This window comes from Ursus maritimus, unplaced genomic scaffold, assembly GCF_017311325.1.
Source record: "Ursus maritimus isolate PB19 unplaced genomic scaffold, ASM1731132v1 scaffold_12, whole genome shotgun sequence".
NCBI lineage: Eukaryota > Metazoa > Chordata > Mammalia > Carnivora > Ursidae > Ursus > Ursus maritimus.
In genome coordinates this window covers 29,063,981-29,088,121 of record NW_024423564.1, presented here as the reverse complement: position 1 = coordinate 29,088,121, position 24,141 = coordinate 29,063,981, and the positions used below count along the sequence as shown (strand labels likewise).

The window sequence follows — 24,141 nt, the reverse complement described above, 5'->3', positions numbered from 1 at the left end:
GCCCAGTGGTAACTAACAATTACAGGTCAAAAAGAAATGTTATACATAGAAAGGAGATAGACGATAGATATAGATAGATATAAACACACATAACACTTCAGCTAGAGATATTTTTTTCACTGTATTTTGTTTTTCTGAAGGGAACTACAGATCATTTTGCAGGCCTTTAATAATGTTTCTGAATGCATGAAAGAATTTATCTGTCCATTATTCATTTTGTAGATGACAGACTGGTGGTCCAGAAAAGTTAAATGACTGGCACTCATTCATTCATGCCTGCATGCATTTACTGAACAAATGATTTTTGAGCACCTACTATGTGCCAAGCCCTGAACTAAGAACTGGGAATTCAAGGGTAAACCGAAACCCACGAGGTACTTAATCTATGGAACTTATTATCTAGTGGGAGAAGATACAGTAATTACACAAATAAATTACAACTGTGGATAAGTGCCCCAAAAGATATATTTGTGGAGCTATGCATAGGTAGAAGAAAATGATGTCATCAGGTAGATCAAGGAAGATCCCCAAGGTGAAGTCCTATGAAATACTAGTTTGGAAGTCCCCTTTGCTCCATGAGTTTCAGAGTGAGGCCCTGGGGCTCCATGGAAAGAGCATGGTGTTTAGAACAAGACAGTTTAGGCTTTGAAGGCTCTCTACTACTTACCAGCTATGGGATTTAGAACAACTTATGTAACTTACCTTAGACTTAGTTTCCTCTTCTGCAACATGGGATTAATAAAATCCCTACTTTTCTGGCTTATTATAAAGATTAAGGGAGATGTTTGTTAAGAGTAAATGTTCAGTAAAATGTTGCTATTCTTAAAAACAAACACATAAACCTGTGTTAGAGCTTACATCCTAACTTCCCAAATAAGTGTCATTTCCATATCGAGCTTCCAATCCTTTCCTGGATTTGTCTTGCTTTTTCTTGAAATACAGCGACCAGCTTTAAGTATGTTCTGATAAATCAGCGATTGCGTAATGCAAACCTGTCATGACCCTCGAAGACCAGGACAAAGATCACGCGCTGTGCCTTTTCCTCTTGTATTACCTATGGTGCCCTTCAGTTATTTCTGTCCTATTGCAATTTTTTGTCCTCTTAAATAGAGGACAGAAATAAAGCATTATATAACACCATTTACAAATATCTAGAAAAATTTTTTTTACACACTTTGCAAAGAAAAACTTAGGGTTGTCAGCACATGAAATGTTAAATGTTGGAAAGGAGTGAATAAATACTGTTAATCGTGTTTTAAAATAATTTTTTCTTAATATGTCAAGAATCCCCATAAGGGATACTATGTTGAAAATTATCAACATGGTCATTTGAGTAATTTGCTAATCTAAACGATGCATCAGAAAAATGCAAGAGTATCTTCAATGCCTCAGAAAATCTATCATCATCCCCTTAACCCCATCCCACCAAATGGCACTACAGAGAGCAATTTCTGAGTCCTTCTGGCCACAACCCCTACATCTAATCAGTTACCAAAGCCTGGAGATAAAATCTATTAAATATTCCTTAGATTCAGCCCTTCTTATTTTTTTATTTATTTTTTATTTTTTTAGTTCTTCATCATCATTGAGCTGGAATAGCCACTTGATTACTAGTCTTACCCCATTCTATTCTAGTGAGATTACCTCACACAGCCTCCTGAGGAATTCAGCAAAACAATGTGATCACAAAATGTGGAGGTAGAGTGCTCCCCCCCAACTCTGAAAAGTGCCCTAATCCCTGAAACCTCTGAATGTCACACTACATGGCAGAGCAATGAACATTTTCAACCTCATGACAGGGAGTTTGTCCTGGAGTATCCATGTGGGCTCAATCCTATCACATCAGCCCTCAAAAATAGAGAACTTTCTCCAACTGGAGTCAGAGAGATATCGATTGGAAGAGAAAGAAGAGAGATATGGCCAAAGGGGAAGCCAGAGAGATATCAAGCAAGAGAAGGATTTGACATGCTGTTAATGGCTCTGAGAGTAGGCACCCAAGCCTCTAGGGGCTAAGGGTGCCCCCCTCCCCCATAACAACAGCAAGGAAATGGAGATCTTAGTCCCTTAACCATAAAGGGCTAAATTCTGGCCCATAACCTGAATGAGCTTGAGAACAGATTCTTCCCTGGAACCTCCAAGAAGAAACACAGCCCTGATGGCACCTTTATTTTAGCTCAATGAGACCTATGTTGGACTTCAAACTTTCAGGTGTCATTTTAAATTACGGTAATTTGCTGTGGTATCAATAGAGAACTAATGCACAAAAATTCACTGTTCAAGCTAACTAGTGGCTCCAGTCATACAAAGGGTAAAATCTAAGCTCCTTAGCATAGTGTAAAGATGTCAGCATTCTCTGTTCCCAACCTACCCATCACACACGTCCTGACCAGAAGCTACCTTCTCTGTGAAAACCTCATTGACACCCCTGGGCAGTTTATCTTTTATTCACTCAATAAATATTTATTTAGCACCTACTATGTGCCCTGTCCTAGGTGCTGTGAACAAGACATTAAAAGGCCAGGCACCTGACTGGCTCAGTTGGTAGAGCATGTGACACTTGATCTCGGAATTGTAAGTTCGAGCCCCACGTTAGGTGTAGAGATTACTTTAAAAAAGTAAAATCTTAAAAAAACAATAAAGCTTAAAAAAAAAGAAATAAAAGTTCAAGTTTTCATGGAGCTTCCACTCTAGTTGAGAGGAGGAGGGAAGAACATAGATAAGCAAACACATAATTAGTTCACGTTGTGATAAATGCTCTGAGGAAAATGAATAGATTGACATGATACAGTGTGTTTTGATGCTGAAACAACAACTTCAGACAGCCTGACCAGAAAAAGCTTTGAGGGCAGATCTGTAGGATGAGAATGAGCTGGCCATAGGGATGAGCTATGGGAGGGTAGTCCAGTCAGAGGAACCTCAGGTGAAAAGGTCCTGGAATTTAGCCTGTTCCAGGAAATAAAACAATGCCAGTGTAGTAGGAGAGCCTCGTTGGGGAGAACTGTGGACCAAGATGAGGCAGCTGATGGAGTGTAGACTGTAGAAGCATATGCAGAAAGGCAGGAAGAGCCATGTCAGCAGTCCAGTGGGAGAAGGAGGAGGCCTGGCTGAGAATGGAAGCCATGGAGAAGGAGTAAAGCAGACAGACTGGAAAGACATCCTGAAAGTGAGATCAAGAGCATTGCTGATAGATTAACTTGGAGGTTAAAATCAATCAAATATTCCTTAGATCCAGCCTTTCTTCTTAATTTCTTGATTCCTTGACTCCTTTCCCAGAGCCTCCTCCAAGTTTTTGGCTTAGATGGTTGGTGGTACCATCCACTAAGACAAGGAAGCCAGGGGGAGGAACAGGTTTGGGGCAAAAAAAAAAAAAATCAATAGTTCTGTTTATACCAGTTAAATTTATGCCTGTGAGACATTAAAGAGGAAATATCAAATAGATTTTTGTATATGCCTGGAGCAAGGGAGAGGTCAAGGTTAGAAATGTGAAACTTGAAGTCATTGGCATGTGGATGGTATTTAGACTTAAGCACTCTTTTCCATGCTCTAATTGAACTTTGTAGAGACCTCTCTTTCAACAGTTATCATACCATCTTGTAATTGTCTTTGCATGAGTGTCTTCTCAAAGGGCTGTAAGCTTTGAGACAAGGAATTGTGTTGTGTGTCTGTATTCTCCTTTGTTATATGATAGTTCCCTCAATTGATAGATAGAAAAATAGATGATAGATAAATAGATTTTCTTGATTTTACAGAAAAGGATACTAGGATACAGGGAGGCAAGTAACTTGCCCAAGATCACATAGATAATAAGTGATAGAGGAGGGTTCCAAACTTAGCACACCAGCTCCTGGGACCCCAACTATTAACCAGTCAAGTATAACTGCTTCTCTAGGAATGTGGCATTGTTCAATAATGTTCAAAGCACAATGTAATCTGTTAGAACAAAATTATGAAAACACATCATTGCAATTTTATAATTCTCACAAATGGAACTCTATGCTCAGACCTATACTCAAAGGGCCCTGTGATGTGCAACTCCAAATATACTCCTCTTCATAGAAGAAAATGTGTGTGGTGTATTTCCCAGAATTGTGCCAAGTGATAGACCCCATAGTCTGTTAATTAACTATCCCTATACAGGTTTGGGTTTGAATAATCATTCAAAAGAACTTCATTTAGGGTCAAGATTCTTGGTATTTACCTGGCTTGGTTAAAGTTTTATATTCAAACTTGGCATTTTGTCATCATGTAAAAAAAATGGGCAATTTTTGGAACATATGTATTGGATATTCCTCAAATCCATGAGTGCACAGGAAAGGGAGAAATCAAGTAAAAGCAGAGGAGCACGCAGCACTAGTAAGCACTGTTTACTGTTTATTGAGCACTAAGTATGGATCAAGCACAGTGCTAAACATAGTTAGGCAAAAAATGGGAAGTAACTCACCCCAGGTTCACAGTTGTAACTATTAGACAGGATAACCCAGACCCATTATCTCTCCAGTATATCTCTAGTCAGTTGGTTAAAAGCACTTAGTACTAACCTTAAAGGATATCTCAGAAAGCAAAACACAAACTTAAATTCAGAAACTATTAGTATGTCTTCCTATAATATGAGTAAATTAGGCATACATATACAAACCTTTAAAAAGCACTTAATTCTTAAAAATCAAATAAATGGACTGTAAATGGTACTAGGTAAATTGATCATTCTTTTGGAAGAAGTAGATGTTCGCTTTGCCTATCATGAAAAAATCAATTCCATTTGACTTAATGATCAAAGTATATCTTTACGAAAGTAAAAAGTAGAAAAGATATGGGGGCACCCAACTGGCTCAGTCTTTAGGCCATGCAACTCTTGATCTCGGAGTCATGAGTCTGAGACCCACATTGTGTGTAGAGATTACATAATAACAGAAAAAAAGTAGAAAAGATAATTTTTAAAAACTATTAGAGATAATATGACCTTAAAGAAGAAGTAAAAGACATCATAAAAGAAAAGATTTACAAGACCAATTACATAAAATTAAATACTTAAACATTTGGAGAAAATTCTCTCTCTCTCTTCTATCTATCTATCTATCTATCTATCTATCTATCTATCTATCTATCATCTCCACACAACATGCACAGACACATACACCATACAATTATATCTATAGTATATAAAGAGCTCTGGAAAATCAATAAATAGGGTGCCTGGGGAGGAGGGGCTCAGTCGGTTAAGCAACTGCCTTTGGCTCAGGTCATGATCCCAGGGTCCTGGGATTGAGCCCCGCTTTAGGCTTCCTGCTCAGCAGGGAGGAGGTTCTGCTTCTTCTTCTGTTCCTCCTCCCTGCTCATGCTCTCTCTCTCTCTCTCTCTTTTTTCTCTCTCTCTCAAATAAAGAAAATCTTTAAAAAAAAAAGAAAATCAATAAAATAAAAACAAACAACCCAACTGAAAAATGGGTAGAGGACATGTGGCAGGAAGACTCTAAAATGGTCTCCAATAACCTTTATCTCCTGATATTTATATCCCTTGTGTGAACTCCTGAGTGTGGGCAGACCTCTGACTTGCTCTTAACCAGTAAAATACAGCAATGGTGATGAGATGTCACTTTTGTGATTAGGTTACATATGACTGTGACTTCCATCTTGCTAGCTGATGCCCTATATTGCTGCTTAGATTATACGCTTTGATGAGTCAGGCTGCCATGTTGGAGAGACCCACATGATAAGGAATTGAGAATGGCTTCTGGCCAATAGCCAACAGAACTGAGGCTCTCAGTCCAGCAGCCTTCAAGAAACTGAAATCCACCAACAACCTCATGAGCTTAGAAGTGGATCCTTCCTCAGATAAACCTTCAAATGAAACCATAGCCTGTGAGAAACCTTGAAAGATAGGACTCAGCTAAGACATGTCCAGATCCACAGAAACTGGAAGATGATAAATGTGTGGGTTCTAAGCCATTAAATTTGTGCTAATTTGTTATAAAGCAATAGATAACTCATATAGGATATAAACAGGCAATTTATAAAGGAAAAAATACAGATGATTCTTAAAATGCTTAATCTCACTAGTGATTAGGAAAACAATACAGAAAAATTACAAAGAGATATCAGGTTATGCCTATTAGGTTAGCAAAAATGTTAAAGACTGGTAATCTCCAATAAAAGCAAGAACAGGGGAAAAGAGCTCTCTCTTTTTTTTATATAATTTTTATTTTGTTATATTAGTCACCATACAGTGCATCCCCAGTTTTTGATGCAATGTTCCATGATTCATTATTTGGGAAAAGAGCTCTCTTATACAGTGTTGGAAGCGGTGTGAATTGGTACAATGTCCTTTTTGGAGAGCAAGTTGGCAGCACCTCTGAAAGGTTTAAATATATAGACTATTGACTTGGTTAAATCCATCTCTTGGAATCTATGCCACAGAAAGAATTGAGTTATATATGTCAATGTTCATTGCAACGTTTGATGTTATAGTAAAATATTGGAAATTATCTAAATCTCCATCAATGGGGTGGGTGATTGAATAAATTATGCCATACTCATACAATGGTAGTCAACAAAAATGGATCTGTGTGTAGTAACCTGGAAATGTATTCATGATTTATTAGTGGGTTAAAAATCAAGTTGCATAATAATCTGTTTAGTATGATCCCTTTTCTATGATACTGACATACACATATATATGTTCATATATACACATATATGTATGTGTATAGGAAAAGGTCTCGAAGGATACACACCAACTATTATCAGTGGTTACCCCTAGGAAGTAGGAACAAGGCAGATGAGAGAGGTGCTTTCACTTTGTACTTCCTTACTGTTTAGATTTTTTCAGGGAGCAGTTCATCCTTTTCATATAATATTTGTAATTCTTAAACCAGTGAAAATAAATAAAAGGAAATAAAAAACAAAATTAAAGCATTCTTTTCTTGTTGAAGGAGGAGAACTTTGATATTCTACTTTGTCATGTAACAAAAGAAGACTGAAAACAGAACCAGATGTCCCTCATTCAAGCATAGAAAAGGAAGCAAAAATAAGAGAACTGTTTAAGGAAGAAAGGCTTTAAAACAAAAGTAATCTCTTAGAATTTAATCTATACAACCGCATATGGCTTACATTTAAAAAAATCATTTTATAAATGTAAAGGAGAAACAGAAATAACTTGTTCATTTTACCACTAAGAACAAAAAATACATTTGATAGCCATGAACACTTTACCAAATAGAAAGTGTCCAAGAAAAGACAGATAAAACAAACAAAACAATGGAAAGTATTTCTCCAAGAGACCAAGATTATATGTGATTAAATGAGGAAACTTTTAGGTTGAACAATATGAAATTGCCATTTTTGTAAGTCAAAAATAGTAGACAATCAGTAGTTTTATATTGTTCAACCAAATACATAGGAGAGTTTTTGCATTAAACAAGTCTTTAGGAAAATAGCAAAAATAAAGAAAATTTTAAATCTCAGGGTTTTTTTTGCTATCACTTTTTATATACCGTAAAACTTTGTGGGACAAACCTGAGACCTCACTTTGTTTTCTAGACAGGGCAACTCACTTTTTTTATACCAAGTTATAAGCATAAATGTTAATATTTGAGGGGATCATTCAGATGTCCTTTGCGCCTAATGACTGTTTAAAGAAGAAAAAGAGGGGCACCTTGGTGGCTCAGTCCTTAAGCGTCTGCCTTCGGCTCAGGGCATGATCCTGGCGTTCTGGGATCAAGTCCCACATCAGGCTCCTCCGCTGGGGGCCTGCTTCTTCCTCTCCCACTCCCCCTACTTATGTTCCCTCTCTCGCTGGCTGTCTCTCTCTCTATCAAATAAATAAATAAAATCTTTAAAAATAAAGAAAGAAAGAAAGAAAGAAAGAAAGAAAGAAAGAAAGAAAGAAAGAAAGAAGAAAAAGAAAAAAAATTAAAAAGTTACTTTCCAAAAAAACCCCAAAACAACAACAAACAAACAAAAAGTTATTTTTCATGAAACTCTGGTCGTCAGAATGAAAAGACAAAGTGTAGACAAAGCTTTGCCACTGACAGCTAAACTTTGAAACAATCTCTAGATAGAAAGCAACAAAATTCAGATTGTTCCAAATCTAAATTAATTTTTTTTTAAGCAAAGGAAAATAAAACCCACTTAGCTATAGACAAATTGTTTCAACAGCTTATCCTGTAGATAATTTGTTCAGTGTAAACAACAGGGTATCAGAAGATAAAAGAAAAATAAAAGCAGGGAAAAGAGTTGAGTGGAGACCTGGCCTGGGCCCTGGGAACATAGGGATGAAATGACACAGTCCATGTCCTCTGCAAGCTTACAGTGACATAGGGATCTAGGCCATGTAAACGAATAAGAGCTACAAGTGTGGGGTGTCTACACTGCAGAAGAAGGAAGCTGTGACCAGACCATGGGCTGGGGTGGGGGTATCAGAAAAGTCCCAATCTTTGAATCGAGTCTTAAAGGAAGTGTAGACTTTAGTCAGGGGAACAAGGGAGAAGAAGGATGCCCTAGGATCAGGACGCACTGTGGCAGGGCACGTGGTAGGGTTGTTACTGGCCAATAAAGAGGCATTGGCTATATATGTGGCTATTGATCCCTTTTATCACAAGAACTGGGTCATGAAACCTTTCAAACACAAAAAAAGTTGAAAGAATGTTATAGTGAACACCCATGTACTGCCCCCAGATCCTACCATTAATATTTCTATGCTATTTTATCATATATCTATCCATAGGAATTTCTAAATGCTAAGAAAAAACAGTATGTGCTAATAAGGATATTTTTAGGCTATAATAAATGACCATTTTTTTCTGTAGTTCTTTCCAAAGTTGAACTTCTATTGGAATCAGAGGTTATAGGAATATAAATTTTTTGAGAAGACCTCAAATAAAGAAATTAAGGGTATATTTGTGGTATTAAATAACAAAGAAAAGTGCTATTATAGAAAAATATAATCCATATACTCTATAATGCTTTCATCTACCAAGAAAGTGCCTTTGTGTTATTTTTGCTTTTACGTATTTTTGTTGCAACTGTATAAGGGCTTATGCTGATTAGGAATACTAGGTTTGTGATTTAAATTACAGTTGGTGGTCTAAATTCCCCATTCAACTGATAATTGGATTTCCAGTTCCTAGATTTTTATGAAGGTTATGCCGTCAAGCATTTTTAGGATTTTTAAAGTTTTATACACTCTTTATGGTAATTTAAGTATGTTAGTAAGAATCTGTTATGAATATGTATTATAAATATGAAGAAAATGAGAAGATGTACTGAGAAATAATCTCTCTCTTATAAATGAATGCTTGGCTAATGCATATTCCAGGCGGGAAGGCTATAGGAAAGAGGCATTTCTGGGAATGTATGAGATCTAATTTGGAACCATGCCTTAATTCAATCGTTCTGAACTTCAGTGCACATTAAGAATTACCTGCAGAGCTTATAAAAATGCAGATCTGATTCGATCCCCCCAGTTCTAATCAGGAGGCCTAGGACAGGGTCCAGAATCTGCATTTCTGGCAAAGGATGCAGACAGTGCAAGAGCACACTTTCAGAGACTCTGTTGAACAAGTCCCAGGTGTGTGGCACTCGGGCTTGACCAAGCATATCTTAGTAGATCTGGTCCTCAACCATTTGGACAAAGTATAGTGACCATTTTTTTTTTTGAGCACTTATTATATGTTATTATTACTAATAGGAGGACAGGTTATTTGAACTAAGCCTCCTGCTAAAATCAACTAAAAATGCTGGATGAAATATGTTTTAAAATATCTTCTTAAAAGCATCTTAGCATTAGATAAGACGTCGTTGGGCCAAAATCTGGGTGAAGGTAGGAATCCCGGGTGTAGCTGAGAAACGAAGCTCCTTTTACTCTGAGAGTGTTTGCTGAAAAGGGAAAAAACTGAGGGGCGGTTTTCATCGTTTTGGCTTACGGGACACCCAAGCTAGGGAGTCTAATGGGAAGCCCTGCCCCAATAAAGGTGAGACTCTAGGCTAAGCTAGACTCTAGGGTAGGATAACCCAGAAGCACCTCCCTCACGCTCATGGCTAGAGTAAATAAGGAAAATTGCCCTGTTCTGAGGGGTTGGGAGAAGAAGAGGACCCTTCTGTGAAAACTTGTAGCCACAATCTGGTGTTTGCGCTGTTTTTTGGTTTTGGTTTTTAAAGATTTTATTTATTTATTGGTCAGAGAGAGCACAAGGAGGGGGAGAGGCAGGCAGAGGGAGAAGCATGCTTCCTGCTGAGCAAGGAGCCTGATGTGGGACTTGATCCAAGGTCCCAGGGATCATAACCTGAGCTAAAGGCAGGCACTTAACCCACTGAGCCACCCAGGCACCCGATCCCTACCCTCCTTTCTATTAGCAAGATGTTAGAGCAATTGCCCCAACAAGAAAGATAATCAATGTAACTCACCTGACTCTGATTTCTTGCTCAATTTCTTGCTCAGTAACCTGCTGATTAAAAAATTTATTTCCCATAAAGAGGGAAGCCTGGGTGTCTCAGGTTAAGTGTCTGACTCTTGATTTCGGTTCAGGTCATGATCTCAGAGTTGTGAGATTGAGCCCCCCTGTCGGGCTCTGTGCTGGGTATGGAACGTGTTTAAGATTATTTCTCTCTCCCTCTGCTCCTCCCCCCACTCTCTTTCCCTCTCTAAAAAGAAAAAAAAAATTCTCATAGAGCTATTTCCGTAGGCTCGTATTAGTAAATGAAGACAAAAATGTTGATAGTTATATAAATTGGCTTTCTTCTTTATATACCAGTCTTTTGAGTTCAGCGGTATGAGGCTGTCCCCGACACTGTTCCAGGGTGCATGGGCAAGAATGGAGTCTCTCAACCTGCAGGGCTGAAAACCATAACCTGCCTGTGGAGTCCTTTGTGAGTTATTGCTGTGCTGGCAAGTCTTGCCAGGAGGCCATCCAATCAAGCCCCCAACCCATTGCTTCCAAACAACTATAGGACATTTCTCCCCAAAGTTAGCACACTCAAAAGAAGCATTTAATTGTTTTCCACATAACCCCTGTAAGCCAAGAGCAGATCTGATTGGGTATGCCATTTCCAGAAAGAGCACTGTCCTAGGAGTCAGAAGTGGGTTTAAATTTCATGCCTGCTACTTACTAGCTTGTGAGCTATTTAAACAATTTCATCGTCTGTAAAATGGGATTGATAATATTTGCCTTGCAGTATAATCATGAAGATTAAATAGAATAATATATGAATATGTATAACGTTTACCATAATGCCTCGCATTTAATAATAAATATCAATAAATGTTAGCTTCCTTCCTTGCTTCCACTACATTCTTTCTTTTTTTTTGTTAAGTTTGTTTATTTATTTATTTATGTATGTATGTATGTATGTATGTATGTATGTAAGTAATCTCTACACTCAACGTGGGGCTTGAACTCATGCCCCTGAAACCAAGAGTCACACGCTTTTCTGACTGAGGCAGCCAGGGGCCCCAACTACTTACTTTCTTTCCTTCTTTGTGTGTGTGTAAGTTTACTTACTTATTTATTTATTTGTTTGTTTGTTTGTTTTTAGTAATCTTTACACCCAACGTGGGGCTTGAACTCACAACCCTGAGATCAAGAGTCGCATGCTCTTCCAACTGAGCTGCCAGGCTCCCCAACCTCTTTCTAATAAAATAAACACATTTGAGAATTTTTTTCCCCCTTGTCCTATCAAGTTTATATCTGGAAGGGCTGGTGGCTGGCCTGCTGCTGCTGATAATCACAGTAAGGAGAAGAGTAATGCGGAGAAATCAGTGCCAGCTTTAATCAAGGAAATTTGATTTTCTGGGAAAACGAAAGGAGGAAAGGAAACGCACAGAAGACTGAGAAGGAGTGGCTCTAGAAGTAGGAAGAAAAGCAGTGGAGAGTGATGTTCTGGAGACCAAAGGAAGAGGGAATTTCAAAAACAGAGTGATCAAGAGGTGGTAGAGATTAAAATAAAGACCGAGAACTTTCCATCTGACTTTGTAACTTGGAGGATCCTGCTGGCCTTAGTAACAGCCTTTCAGTGGAACTCAGAGGGAAACCAGTTTCCAACAGGTTGAGCAGAGAGAGGGAGAAAAGGAAGTGGAAGAGTTTGGACAAATGTTTCCAAGTTTAGCTATGAAGGAAAGGAAAGAAGGAAGGCAGTAGCTAAAGGAGGACATGGAATTGAGAAGGATTTTTGCTTAGATAGAGAGAGCTGCGGAAGTTAAAATATCGGATGGAGAGGAGACCACAGAGAGGGAAGGTACCAGATGCAGAGGGGGGGAACATAGTAGAGAAAGGGAAGTTTCTGGAGAGGCAGAAGAGACTGGGACCAGGGCTCAAGGGGAAAGAAGGTCTCCTATTTCATTGTAACAGAAAAGGAACGGTGCAGACACAGGTTCAATCATAGATTCGGAGCCAGGAAGTTGAGGGAGCACTCCTTGGATGGCTTCTGTTTTTTTCTGTGAATTAGGAATTTAAGTTGTCTCCAGAGAAGAAGGAGGAAGGGGGGGTGGGGGTTAGATGTTGAAGGGAAGTGGAGAAGGTAAGGAAAAAACCCTTTTGGAGTATGGAGGAGAAAACTGACTGGGGAAACAAAGCAAGACGGCAGAGCAGAGCTGAGGACCCATCTGAAATCGATTACTCTGAATTTACACCAACACCAATATGTAGGGCACTGTGGAGGGAATAACTGGCTTTTCCTGTCATGTTGCACAACAAGGTGCTTTAGGGTTGTGATGGGAAGAACCCTGATTTGTGGCAGTAGTGTAAATAATCCCACTATGACTGACTTCAAGCTATCAATGTGGTGTTACTGAACTCAGGCTTGGGAAGAGTTGCTTAGTGGCACACTCTTATCTATTATTCCCACCATACAGATACAATAGACGTATATAACCATAGGCACACAGAAAAGAGTAAAATGTAGTAGAATAATTAAAAAGTGACAAGTTTTGGGGCACCTGGGTGGCTCAGTCGTTAAGCGTCTGCCTTCAGCTCAGGGCGTGATCCCGGTGTTCCGGGATCAAGCCCCACATCAGGCTCCTCCGCTGGGGGCCTGCTTCTTCCTCTCCCGCTCCCCCTGCTTGTGTTACCTCTCTCGCTGGCTGTCTCTATCTCTGTCAAATAGATAAACAAAATCTTTTTTTAAAAAAAGTGACAAGTTTTGATTATTTAGTACCTTTGTTTTTATATAATTTTCTGTAAGTTTATGTAACTTGATTTTTTTTAAACTAGTTTTATTTTATTTATTTATTTTTTAAGATTTTATTTATTTATTCGACAGAGATAGAGACAGCCAGCGAGAGAGGGAACACAAGCAGGGGGAGTGGGAGAGGAAGAAGCAGGCTCATAGCGGAGGAGCCTGATGTGGGGCTCGATCCCATAACGCCGGGATCACGCCCTGAGCTGAAGGCAGACGCTTAACTGCTGTGCCACCCAGGCGCCCCGTAACTTGATTTTTAATAATAACTATTTTAACATCTGGCTTGCAAAATTCCTGAAAAAGTTACAATCAGCTCTTTAAGACAGCATGAGCTGCTTGGGCATAACACTGGTTGTAGAAAACCAAGTAGAAATGGACTGCACTAAGGGACTGGGTGGGGTTGGGGGAAGGAGGGAGCTGAGACGTAAGTGACAAGATTGTTTTCTTGGGCAAAGGAACTCTCCCCTTGGCCTAGCAGAGGAAGTCTGAGTTCACTGGGTAAAGGAGCTGGAAATGACTATAAAAAGCTTGACCCTGGGGAAGGGGTAATAGGTGTTAGATGGGACATGAATCAGGGTCAAACAATTCTATATTGGGGGTAGTTACCAAGTTTGTAACTATTTTGTGGCCATTTTCTCTCATTCTACTATAAATACTCAGGAAGGTCTGATGGAGTAGGTTGCCACAGAATGGGGGAGGGGCGCTGCTGGAGAAGAGGAGAGAGAGTGGCTGTGAGTCCAGGGGCAGGAAACCCGGGCCCCCTGGATCATGTCAGAAGAAAGTCACCTCTGCAAAGGCAAAACCAGCTGGGAGTCTTGTTGTTACAGGCAGTTTCCCTGAGCTGTGCTTTATAATAGGTTGGCAGGAAGAAACTTGGGGATGGAAGCTCTTTTTGGTTCTAAAATTACACTATCACAATGAATGCCCATACCTAAGTTTCTTCTTTCAAGTAGCTTATTAAATAAACTTAGATAGAAATCCTTTTTTTTTTTTTTGTCATTCTTTAAAGTTCTTTGCTTAAGATATGAGAATAAATCCGCTTCATTTCTGTCAGTACACTTCTCTGGCATGGCACACTCACTTTCCACAAAAGAGCTAACACATTAATGGCATCAGTTTGGCTTTTATAATCGTGACTGGGTATAATTCCGAATCATGTTTGGTGTGAGATACCTCAGGAGGCAGCATTTTCACTCTTTTCAGAGAAAATATTTTAGAGAGTGGCTGTATTGTCAACATCTCCCTGTTTGCAAAAATCCCACCTGCTCCGGCTGCAGTCACAATTACAGAGACATTCAGAGATTTAATATTATATTTGATCAGATTTCAGAAGCAGTAACAAGAACGGGAGGATCTAGGAGAAAAATAGGCAGATGTATTAACACTATAAAAAAAAAAAACAAAAGCCATGTGTTAGGGCAGCAGTTTCCAGAGCAGCAAAATTATGGGGGTGAGGGGTGGGGTGGGAGGAGGGAATAAGAAGTGGGAGGAAGGGCAAACATAGAGTTGCCAAGTCATGACATTAAAAAGAAATTACCAGTTGCTGCCATTATCATTTCTTAAAAGAAAGATATTTTAATACTAGATAAACAGTAAGAAAAGAAACTTTGAATAAAGAGAACACATTTAGTTTATGGAAAACTCAGCAAATTGTTTTTATTTTTTCTCAGTTAGGGCTTAGCAGTGAAAGTATCTCCATGAGCCATGGTAGGATACTCATATTCGAGGGTTTTTAAGAATTTAGTGATTCTCTCTTCCTTTTCATAAATCTTTTTCATAAGCTTTAATATTTTGTTACAAAAGGAAAGGAAGGAAAGAAAAGTACAAGAAATAAAGGGGCAGTGTGATGTTGGCAGTTTAAAAAGGCAGTTTTCTTTGAAAAGTAAAAAGAGCTATAGGCGTTTCCCATGGCTTGGATAGAAAGAAGAAGGGGGTGATTGGGAGGAAAGTTATGATTATATATAGTCTGGCATAATGGAGAGAACATGGTTTTCAGAACTGGGACAGGCCTAAACAAGGAAACATCTGAAAAAGAAATAAGGAAAACAATCCCATTCACGAAAGCATCAAAAACAATAAAATACTTAGGAATAAATTTAACCAAGGAAGTGAAAGACCTGTACACTGAAGAGTATAAGACTTTGACGAAAGAAATAGAAGACACAAATGGAAAGATATCTCGTGATCATAAATCAGAAGAATTAATATTGTTAAAATGCCTAGTTTACCCAAAGCTGTTTATAAATTCAATACAAGCCCTATCAAAATTCCATGTCAGTTTCACAGAAATAGAAAAGCAATTCTAAGATTTTTATGGAACCACAAAAGACCCCAAATAGCCAAAGCAATCTTGAGAAAGATGGAGGTATTGTATTTCCTGATTGCAAACTATGCTATAAAACTATAGTAATTAAAATGGTATAATACTGTCACAAAAATAGACACACTGACCAATGGAACATAATAGAGAGCCCAGAAATAAATTCCTACATATATGGTTCTAACATTTGACAAGAGAGCCAAGAATACTCAGTGGAAAAAGAATAGTCTCTTAACATAAATGGAAAAATCAGATAACCACATGTAGAAAAATGAAATTGGATCCCTATCTTATACCACTCACAAAAATTAACAGAATTGATTAAAAACTGAAGCATAAGATCTGATACTGTAAAACTTCTAGAAGACAACATCAGGAAGAAGCTCCTTGATATTAGTCTTGGCAATGATCTTTGGATATGACACCAAATCACAAGCAACAAATGCAAAAAAACAAGCGGGACTACATCAAACTAAAAAGCTTCTGCATAGCAGAGGAAACCATCAACAAAATAAAAAAGCAACCTATGGAATGGGAGAAAATATTTGCAAGCCATATATTGGGTAAGGGGTTAATATCCAAAATATATAAAGAACTCATTCAACTCAATAACAAAAAACAGATTTTTTAGATGGGCAGAGGAACCGAACAGACATTTTTCTGAAGAAGACATTCAAATGGCCAACAGCTACATGAAAAGGTGCTTAACATCATTAACTATCAAGGAAATGCAAATCAAAACCACAGTGAGATATTACTTCACACCCATTAGAATGGCTCTCATCAAGAAGACAAGAGATAACAAGTGTTCCTGAGGATGTAGAGATAAGGGATTCCTTGTGCACTGTTGGTGGGAATGAATTGGTTCAGCCACTATGGGAAATAGTATGGAGGTTCCTCAAAAAATTAAAAATACAACTACCGTATGATCCAGCAATCTTACTTCTGGGTATACATATCCAAAGGAAATAAAAACATGGTATTGAAAAGAAAAGATATCTGTGCTCTTATGTTTATTGAAGTATTATTCACAATTGCCAAGACATGGAAACAACCTAAGTGTCTATCAATAAATGAATGGACAAAGAAGAAATGGTTTATGAATATCTAATGGAATAGTATCCAGCCATGAGAGAGAAGGAAATCCTGCCATTTGCAACAACATGGATAGACCTTAGGATAAGTGAGGTAAATCAGACTGAGAAAGATAGATTCCACATTATGTCACTTATATATGGAATCTAAGCCAAACTCAGAATTAGGGAGTAGAATGGTGGTTACCAGGGGCTGGGGGTGGGGGATTGAGAAGATGTTATTCAAGGGTACAAACTTGCAACCTGTAGGTAAGTTCTGGAGATGTAATGCACAGCATAGTGATTACAGTCAAGAATACTGTTTTCGGGGGGCGCCTGGGTGGCACAGCAGTTAAGCGTCTGCCTTCAGCTCAGGGCGTGATCCCGGCGTTATGGGATCGAGCCCCACATCAGGCTCCTCCGCTATGAGCCTGCTTCTTCCTCTCCCACTCCCCCTGCCTATGTTCCTTCTCTCGCTTCTGTCTCTGTCTCTGTCGAATAAATAAATAAAATCTTAAAAAAAAAAAAAAAGAATACTGTTTTGGTTGCTGTTACTAGTTGGATTTGTGAATGTTGTTTTAAGACATTTGTGTCTATGTTCCAGAGAAATGTGTGGTCTGTAAATTTTTTTCTTATATCTTTGTCCAGTTTTTGTATCAAGGATATGCTGGCTTCATAATGTATGTAGTATTCTCTCCTCTTATGTTTTCTGAGTTTGTATAAGATTCGTATTATTTCTTAAATGTTTGATAGCATTTCCAACAAAAATAAATTTTTGTTTTGACCTGTTGTAACTCTCTTACTGAGTTTTTTGTGTTTATTTAATGATTTTCTTGCTGTGACCTCTAATAGAAATGATTATCAGGATAATTCAGTTGACAAATTATAACGTATTTAATTATAAGACAAAAAATATTGTATGATAAGCTTCAAAGTTGCTAAGAGATTAGATCTTAATTGTTTTTTTTTTTTTTAAAGATTTTATTTATTTATTTGACAGAGACAGCCAGCGAGAGAGGGAACACAAGCAGGGGGAGTGGGAGAGGAAGAAGCAGGCTCCCAGAGGAGGAGCCTGATGTGGGGCTCGATCCCATAACGCTGGGATCACGCCCTGAACCGAAGGCAGACGCTTAACCGCTGTGCCACCCAGGCGCCCCCTAGATCTTAATTGTTCTACCCACAAAAAAGAAATGATAATGTGTGTGATGTGATAGAGGCGTTAGCTGATGCTGCGGTGGCAACCAAATTGCAATATATGTGTATCGAACCAACATGTTCTATACCTTTAACTTAACACAGTTTATATGTCAGTTCTATTTTTAAAAATAATAATAATAAAGAACTGAGGTCTAGGTTCAAATCCCAGCCCTGCCACTTACAACCCAGGGACATGGGCAAATTACTGAACCTCTCCCAACCTCAGGTTTCTTCTTCTCAAAAGGAGAATAATGATACAGGTACATCCCAAGTGGTCATGCTGATTTGATGAAATAAAATATAAACGTAAAATATGACTCAGAAGATTGCCTAATGTTCAGTAATTGTTTGCTCTTTACTTCTATCAGCTTCCTATCTTTCCGCTTAAAAATAATGACAGAAACTGGTAACAATTTCTTTTTAATGTCTTGAACTTGACGTTATGGTGGTACCCTCACCTTTAGAAACACAAACATATACCCTTCCTCACTGACACCAATTTTTCTGGTCTGGGAACTTAAACAAGAATAGGTTGCACATAGTAAGTCCCCACGAAAAATTAGCTATTACAGTTTTTTATACCTTACTCTTTTCTTTTTTTGTTTTAAAATGGATTTCTCATGCTTGTAAATTGCTCTCGCACTCTCATTAATACTTGGCACTTTGCAAATCTGATCAGCATGAACCGCTCTGAGCCTCTGAGCATGCTCACAGTAACCAAGCAGGAGAGCACCCAGAAGCCAGGGCCCTCTCCTCGAGGCACCAGTTGCTTATCTAATGCTTTCCATCCCCATGGTGTTCAAGCTTGCCCCTGGCTACTTTGTGTTTCCATACCTCTACTGTTTTATTGCATTTTATTGCATTACGCAATGAATATAAGGTTGACTGTCAGTGAAGTCGAATGTAACACAGCAAAGTGGAGCATCTGTAGTTCATTTGTTTTATTAAGATTGTCAACAGAAATGTATTGTCTGGGTCGGATGCTGGAGTTATGTTAAAATACAAAAACAAGAAAGCCAGCTTCTGCCTTGGGGAAACTGTCCGTTTGGGGGAGGGGTGACAGCCACATGAACAATTAGACATTTAGAGCAGAGTGCTGTTGGGGGTCTTCATGGAAATGTGTTTGCTCCTGCTGCTAGAGAACAGGCGTGGGCGGGGGGAGATTGGAGAGCCAAGGTGGAGTATAGATGAGCCCCCCGGTGAGAGCTTAGGTCTGCCTCAGCCCCAGAGGCAGATGGAGCGGAAGGTGAGTATTCAAAGTGCAGGGACAGCACAAAAACACCATGGAAGCTAGAAGTGGCTTGTTACGTGTGAGTGTATATGTGTGAAGACATACAAGCAGGAGGAGAAAGAGTGTGTCTGGGTCACCGGCAGAGCCTGGAAGCCTGTGGGGGGTCCTGCGACAGCAACAGGGAGCCCTGGCGGAGGACCACAGCCGGGTCTGATTTGCCATCTCGGTGCTCTGTGCTCGGGCAGTTCCCAACTGCTGAAATGCCAGCTTACTCAGACCTAAGGATGTGGCCCCTGCCAGCTCAAGCCACCATCTCCTCTGACTCTCTCAGGCCACAGCAATTCCTGCTTCCTTAAAACTCTTGCAACATCCAGTGTATGAGCCTCATGGAAGTGAATACTCACGTGACCCTACCCTGTGGATTATTTCTATATGAAAATATTTCCTGACTCTCCTGCAAGATAGTGAGTTCCCTGAGCACAGGACCTACGTCTACCTCTTTCTGTCCTCCACAGAGGCCACAGGAGAGCTTTCCAACACTAATTGCCGTGTTTGTTGTTCAGCTGCTGCATCCCTGGCTTTGTGGAGCAGGACCAGGGTCAGATCCCCAAGTCCGATGCAGACGTGCTATATTTAGGGGAACTTCCGGCCTTCTAGGCCACAGGCAGGGAAACAGGATAATATTCTTGAATTTTTTTTTTCTAGGTTTGCAAGTTATCACATTCTCCTGTTTTCTTCCCAACTCTCTTGACTGTTCCTTCTCCATCCCCTTTGTCAGCCTCTCCTTAAGGATAGATGTTGGAAAGCCTCCTTCCTTTCTTTGAAATTCTGTCTCCTCAGAAGATTTCAATTCACTCCTGAAGCTTCAAGTTGTCATTTTTATACCCACAGCTCTCAGGTCAGAATTCAGGGCCAGCCCTTCTCTCTGACCCTGGCCACCACCAAGCCCCTCCCAGCTCCCCATGACTCCTCAACCAATCTCTGCTTGGGTGTCTCACAGACACCTCAAATCCAGGGTGCTTGAAACTGAACTCATGTTCATAGCTCCTACCCTGCAAACTAAACAAACAACAACAAAACAGACGAAAAGCCTGCCACTCCTCCAGTGTCCACTGCTTCATAAACGGCCCCAGGTACGCGGTTGCTCACGTCGAAAACCTGGGAGCTCTTCTGGCCTCCTTCGCCCCCAACTCCCACATCAAGTCAATCACCCATTGCCAGATCTTCCCTTACTTCTCCCTACTCCCACTTGTGGAAACCTAGCCTCTGCCTGGATTATTGCAAAGGGCTCCCTGGATACACTCCTGACCTGCGTACAATCTATTCTCTGTCCCACAGCTAGAAAAAACACTTAATATCATGGAGATCTGATTATGTGACTTCCTTACTTAATGCTCCTCAGGGGCTTCCCACTGCGCTTAGAGTGAGGCGAAACCCCTTGCAGACTTGCCCTCGTCTCCATATGCTGCCCTGCTCCTTACTCTTCTCCTCTCAGTCTGTATTCCCAGCTCTCCCGGACTTATTTCTGTGAGCATTCCATGCCCTCTCTCATCTCTAGGTCTCTGTGTCTGCTGGTCTCTCTTCTGGACCAGACCACCCGCTCACTCTCGCCCTGGCAAACAAATAAATTATGAGTCACTTGCTGCTGCTCTGCTTGGAGACGTGAATAAGGCAAGGAGGTGGTAGGATCTAGCGTACTGAATGGCCAGGTCTCAGCCTAGTCAAATTTCGTGTCTTCTATGTATTAAAGTTATCACTCTTGTCCTGCATTCCAGTGTACACAGACTTACTGGGTCTGTGATCGAGTGGGATAACTGAAGGGTATGTGCTAAGCCATCTTCTAGGTATAGTCTGGGGACCTATGTTGTACACCTATGTTGTACCTTTCTTTAGTGTGTGGATATTTTAACATATGAAATGATCACAAATGTTCCATTTGTTCTAGAGTATGTATCCCCGAGATGAGCTACAATGACAGGGAATTCATGGCCCAAGAAAATAAATATCACATGATTCATGTTTTTAAAAATGAGGGTTGCTCCTTAGGTCTATGCCATGTTGAAATGATTACCCCAAGATACTCATTAAGCCCGGGTGTCGATTTACTGGGCAGCAACTGTACTTCAATAACAATTGAACTGGAGTCCTGGAAGGCCATTAAAATGAAATGAATAGCCTAATCTCCTTTGCAAAATCAGCACAGGATTCTAATTTATGCTTATCAAAAAAAAATCATTTCTACCCAAATTAACCAATCAGTAATATAATGTTAAGGCAATTATATTAGACAGTGTTTCCAAGAGATTGAATTACATCAAATTAATTCCACGTTGGCTTAGATCTCCAAGCCAGGTATTTTCCGGAGGCCATGTGTTATGAATATTTGTGCCACATCTGGGTTTCTCTGGGCCAAAAGGGGTCCGTATAATCATAACATGCATTAAACATGTTTACATGAGCTGCAGTATAATGAACAATAGTAAACTATTTTAGAGTCATCAATTAGGAGAGGTTAAAGCAGCTAATCCCAGAGTCGGGAAAGGAAGAAATTCGACTGCCAGCAGTGAAACATGAAAAAAAACATTGCTAGGACAAGTGGTCAAGTATAAATGAATTAACGAATGAATATATGCAGCAGTCAACAATGTGTCCAGAATGCTTTTAAAAACCACACGCTTTCCTAGATCAGTAGCAGGGTCTCTTCACCGACATCACACCTCATGCACACACAGAAATCCAAATCAAAAATGATTTTTTTCTCAAGAGGCACAATTCCACATATTTGAGAATAATAATTTGGCCGCTTGATAGAAACAGGGAGAAGCTACCTCTGCCTTAAAAGGGGGGCAGTGAAGAACTGCGTGCCACCTTTCTCTTTTTGAGACAGAAGTTGCTGCTTTAACCATTTCATGCCAGATGTGTCCGTGGGCGATCCAGACTCTCTTTGGGTATTGGTGTCCTGAGGTCTGGCCCAATGTAATCCCTTCCCAGAAAGGAAAGAAGTTCATTACGTCAGTGCTTAACATGAGCTTGCTTCTTAGCTGGATGCTATCTAATTTAATCTCCCTCCAACAGCTTTATTGGTGGAGAGATATTCGAATCCCAATTTTGTCAGAGAGGAAACAGACCTGGAGAACCGAAAGGATTTGCCTAAAGTTTCACGGCTAATTTCAGCAGAGAACTCAGGCTCCTCAGGCCGTCCCAGCACAGGTTATGTCCCCGAGCTGCCTCTCCCGGCACAAAACCCATGCTGTAAGACACTCCTGTAGCAGACAATTCCATTGACAGAAGACCACGCCTAAATTAGCAGGCCATGGTCACAGCTTGGAGGGGCCACAACACGAGCTGCCAATCCCAACAAAGAAACTTCCCTTTCAAGGAAGATCGGGACTTGATTCCAGCAGACACTTACCGAGTACCTTCTATGACCAGATCCTGTGCTCTGTACTCGCACACACCTCTCAACTGTCACAACAAATCATTTTCCTGAGATGCATGAAGGTAACAGAAGCTTCATATTTAAAAAGAACCAAGTGTACCCTGTGGATAAAGAGGGGCACTTTTAGAATTTTCTGTGTATCTCCCATTCTTGGGAACAGGTGTGATTACTGTCTTAAAAGCAAGCTCTTTTGAATACCCAAATATCGGTTCATAGACATTTATTTTGTTCTTCCCTTTAATTAAGCTGGGTGTTTTTTAATCTTTAGTGTAACTAAGGATTAGGGTTCTATACCCATTTTAGAGATTTTTCAAGGATGATTTTGAGATGTGTGATGTTTTAGCCTCAGGCTGATGTCAGAACCTAGTCCCTGTTCCAGATATGACCCTGTGGTAGACTAGGACTGGGGAAGGTGCCGACAATTCTCCCGGTGTCCATGTTGATATCTCCCCGTTCTCTGGGGGCACCATGCCTCCTCTCTGCACTCTAACCCAATGGTCTAAATGGGAGTCACCCTGGCCCCAGTGATTGGTTCCAGGAATTGGACACATGATCTATATGATCCAAGCTGGAACATCACAGCTACTTCCCAGGACTTTTCAGTGAGGAGCTGTAGAGATTCACACATACTTTCTCCTTCCTGGTTGTGGCCCCCTGAGGGTGTGAGCTGGGAACTGCCAGTGCCTCCCGTGAAGAGACGGAGATCCAGTCTTCCCTCAGGCCAGCTTAGTCCTGCCTGTGCCATGATTTAGCTCTGTGAGTCAAGAGATTAATCCATTTTCTCAGACACCAATTGGGGTTTTGTCTCATGCAAACAGAGTTCCCACTGAAGACATCAGTGAAGTATTTTTTGTTTGTATATTTACCTAAAAGGTAGTATGCTGTAATAGAAGGCATGCTGGTTTTGAAATAACATTAGAAAGAATTTTGAATATTAGGAGGTATCGGGCACCTATCATTGACACGTGGTGTTGGGGTGGAGTGTGAGAGAGAATTGGCCCAGGACCAAACAGCTCATTTAGCTCAACTCAGGGACTGGTCAGCCTGCCACTCAGGCCCAGATGCAAGAATTCTCTTCACAACCAAGTGAAGTTGAACTGCTTCACACTGCCCATTCCCCTTTAAGTTGTGGGGACCCATCTTCCGTAAACCTTAGGCCCACAGACATGGCAGAGCCCTTGTCCTTCCAGGTAGTGAGCTGACCGTGAGCACAAGCATGGTGAGTGCCAGTCCTGAACACTGGCAGCAGTAAAGATAGAATTGCTCATAGGAAATAGTCCACTATCAACCCACAGGGGCAGGGATAAAGAGTAGGGACATTTAGAGCCCACAGAACTAGGTTTTAATTTAACTGTGCTGCTTACCAACTGAATTCTCGGAGTGCTGGGTTTTTATCTATAAAGTGAGAATAATCATACTTTAACCTTCAGTGCTTTTATGAGAATTAAATAAAAGAACTATGGAAAGCACATAGTTGATACTTAATATATGGTACTTGTACAGAGGATGATGACGGTAGGTGATGACAATAATAGTAACATTTTCACTAGAAAGTAGTCTCATGCTCTTTTTTCCCATAGACAAATACATCATGAGAAAGTGGTCCTTTTTCCTCACGGTCATATGATGAGTGGCTAACAAAGACAGGATTCAAATAACCAACTCATTTTAGGGATTTTCACATTTTTAAAAAAGATTTATTCATTTATTTG

At 40.0% G+C, this 24,141-nt stretch overlaps 1 long non-coding RNA gene across 1 annotated transcript in view; it reads right to left on the bottom strand.

Moving 5' to 3' along the window:
* Positions 1-22,409: 22,409 nt before the first annotated feature.
* The window catches only part of LOC121102061, a 52,420-nt gene continuing 50,688 nt past the window's right edge, over positions 22,410-24,141 (bottom strand). The window contains exon 3 of the long non-coding RNA XR_005834114.1: positions 22,410-22,530. This is a non-coding gene — a long non-coding RNA (uncharacterized LOC121102061). The remainder of the gene's footprint in view (positions 22,531-24,141) is intronic.